We start from the raw sequence: 3,561 nt of genomic DNA on the forward strand, positions 1-3,561 counted from the left end.
ATACAGCCGTGTATAGAATGTAAAATTCCTATGAATTGAAACAAACGGGACTAAAATCGAAAGATTTTTCCGTTGTTTCATTCTTTTACTATAGCGCGTGGCTTGCGTAGCACTATTAATTACATGGTGGAGGCATACGCGTCGCGGAAAAAATTTACAAAAAAAATATTATTTAGCCTTTCGACGTCGGCAAGGTGAGTTTCCGCTACCACTGTACTGTTCCTGTGATCCTCAGATTTAATTTTCGCATTGACCGACGATATAGGACAATTCGCAGCGTTAAAACTGGTAGTGGGTGACAAAGCATCCATTTTGTCGCAAGATACCCGCAAGCAATTGGACACTTGCCAACAAATTTATGATTTGACAGCTCTCGTATAGTATTTTCTTTTGCATCACGAACGGCTTTAACGTTTTTGAGTGCTGACTTATAATTTCACGTTTATTTAAGCCAAAACAAAAGGAAACTGTTTTCATTTAGCCGTATCAATTTAAAAAAATAGAATTTTCACACCTTCTGCTAAGCTATCAAATAGAGCCAACCTGGTACCTGATCCAAAGGTCGTCGCAACAGGCTTTAGAGAGCCATAAGCCGATGCGTTGGTCTTGGAGTTAGGAGTAAATGTGAATTTGAAATTTAGAATGAACGGATTTTACACTGCTTTAATTCATAATTGGGTGTATATGCTAAAGTTAAACTACTTTTCATCGACATTTTTTTTCTTTTCTGACAAGTTTACTTGAATGTCCCCACTCACTGTAAACAATTAAGTCAGGTTATGATTGTCTCTTTGTGAATTATCGTGTAATTCAGCAGCTTAAATGTTTCTAAGGTGCGTTCAGATGATGATAAATTTATCTACTATTTAGATCCAATAACTTTGGTTACAGCTGCGACAACATCGGGCCTGTGGCAATGCATTTAGCTTCTAGTGTTTTGGCATATGGCATGGGTATATCAACGCCACCTACACGCCATACGGGTGCATCAACAAATGGAAGAAAGTTTCGTCCTCCGTAATAGGTAGGTAATCTTTAATCTTTTCGCTGTTTGCTACTTAGCAATGGCTATAGGCGATGTATATTTGTTTGTTTCGTTCGTTTGCTTGCGAAGTGGAATTCGTTTTTTTCACTTTAAACTGGCTGCTGTGCATTTTTAATTATAACTAACTTTACTTATTATTAATTACACCATTCTTCCAATTTCACTCCGATTCACTGCGAAAAAAAAATATTTCTTCTGTAATTATTGTGCTACAATTTTAGTTTTTGGCTGGATATACCAATGAATATGTGCAATTCTTAGCTGAAACGGTATTAGCCTCATTCCTGGTAATCGCTAAACAAAAGTTAAATGATAACTGGCTTAAGAGCCTTGAAAGTCTCGACGGTATTGCGATACAAAAAATTAATTTTAGTTTGGAGCTTATAAAGAGGATATTGGCATGGAAAGATATTGAAGATGAAGTTATTGACATCCAAGGGGTTAATAATGCTAATAATGATCGTGATCGAGGTTCTGCATTTAACAATGTCATTGGTAGTGAGGAAAATTACAGGTTTTTTTCCATTTGCAACCTCAACAACCATCACTGAAAGTAATTATTTTGCATTGCAATTCCGGGGAGATCCTAATAGAGTGATCAATTATAAAGATGAAGGAGATGGTGAAGAGGAGGAAATTGAAGATAATTATGAAGAGGATGATTTAGATGATGATGTGTGGGAAGGAAGCATGGTGCAAGCGCACGCGAGGAGGCATCAACAACACATACCTCAATTACCAATGCAGCAACATATTCAGCAAAAGCAACATCAGCATCAATCACATTTCCTTTCATATAATTTACATAATACCCCCCTAACAAATAATTCGAATTATTTTCGCACAGATATCAGCGCCAACATCACGCTGTGGCTATCCCTGTCCCATAGTGATAAGATGATGCGTTACTGATTTGTAAATGGTATCTGTATCAAGTGGGCGTATGAAACGCCAGTTTATAACCTCAGCTTCAACGCCCTTCTTGCTAGTTCGGCTGCAGCCGTTAGGGAAAGTTTTCTATTGCCCTCGAATGTGCTACCAATGTAATGTGATTGTCAGGTTTCATAATTCTTGCCTTACCAATGGGTAATAAAAATCTGTGTCTCATACTTTATCACTGCAACATAACACCCCATTTCCGAGGCATACCACGGGATCAGGGTCGCGTATGGCATACTTCACCAAACGAATATCCTCGAGGGCATAAGGTGAACTTACCTTTAAGGAAGGACAAGGTGCATACCAAGCACCAAAGCACTCTGAATGTGGAGCGGCCACACACGTCGCAGTGTCATTGGGACCACGAGAAACGATTGGCACATTGGCCATACCGGCAGACATGTAAAATGCTTCAGCTGCTGAAGTTAAGGGTCATGGCCTCGTAAATTAGTCTTAACCCTACCATTGCCGTACCAAACGCAATGCCCGCGAAAGATTCTCCTATCGATATAAATCCCATGCATAAACCTGCTCTTAGCTTGTTTTGAGTTCGCGGGTAGTTGTTGCATGATCGGTGGCCGTCCAAATCAAGCGTTATATTTTGGTGGCCATGGGTATGATGGAAGTTTTATTTCTCGATCCACATACAACACAGCGACGCAATTGAGTTCGATGCTGCACTTCATCAGCGTTATGCTCATAATCATAGGTCGCATATGTTTTCAAAAAATGGATCCCTCAATGGCGATGTGCTTTTTCTACCAATCACGCCTCAGCTTCGAAGTTCTATCGAGAGCCTCATACCTCTAGCGTTTTATATGTTTACAAATTTAAAGATTTCCGTGCAAAGCAAGCACACTATTTCTGAAAGCACAATCGGTTTGCATGTTATAAGGCAATTTGGTGCTTAACTAACTGGGAAATATGAACACAAAGAGTGACCAGGCGCTTTACTTTCTGCGCCGAACTTGCAAGCAAGTACTCATTGTGATCGCTTCGGATGCTTTCACCACCAAAATTACTTCTTAATGCCTATCTGACTTGTTGTAAATGGTGATAATTACAGGAATCGAACTCCCGTGTGATACGGTCATGATGTGTGCCTGCATGGAAATTTACTTTTGTACCGTCGTCTTAACAGTTGATGACAAATTTGTTGAAATAGTGCGATTTTGTGATAGACTTGCTAATCTACTTGCAGTACTTGTAGATAGCATATCGTCTTGCTGGGCTAACCTCATCTTATTTTGTTACGGTGCCAACGGCATAAACTCTTAACGCAAATTTTGTGAATCTCTTCCGGGCTGTCCATAACGTAGTTAGACCTAACTGTTGTGGGAGCGAGAATACTGTCATCTTCATCTTCGCTGACTGTAATATTAATTGCCGCTGTATCATTATTTTTATTTGACTTAAGTTCGAAATTGGTATTGATGTAATAAAATCAGGAAAGAGTGGGTGTTTCCGAGGTTATCTATGAATCTGCCAATACGTTCGTAATTATGAGTAGCCCCTATCTAGCATATTTCTTAATCCGATTCACCTTTTAAGAGCCATTGCCCACTCAGCATTTATGT

At 39.3% G+C, this 3,561-nt stretch overlaps 1 pseudogene; it reads right to left on the reverse strand.

Annotated features, from left to right (window-relative positions):
- Nucleotides 1-862: 862 nt before the first annotated feature.
- LOC137238360 (pyruvate dehydrogenase E1 component subunit beta, mitochondrial-like) lies at nucleotides 863-2,504 on the reverse strand (annotated as a pseudogene).
- Nucleotides 2,505-3,561: the final 1,057 nt, after the last annotated feature.

This window comes from Eurosta solidaginis, chromosome 1 (assembly GCF_040869045.1).
Source record: "Eurosta solidaginis isolate ZX-2024a chromosome 1, ASM4086904v1, whole genome shotgun sequence".
Taxonomy (NCBI): Eukaryota; Metazoa; Arthropoda; class Insecta; order Diptera; family Tephritidae; genus Eurosta; species Eurosta solidaginis.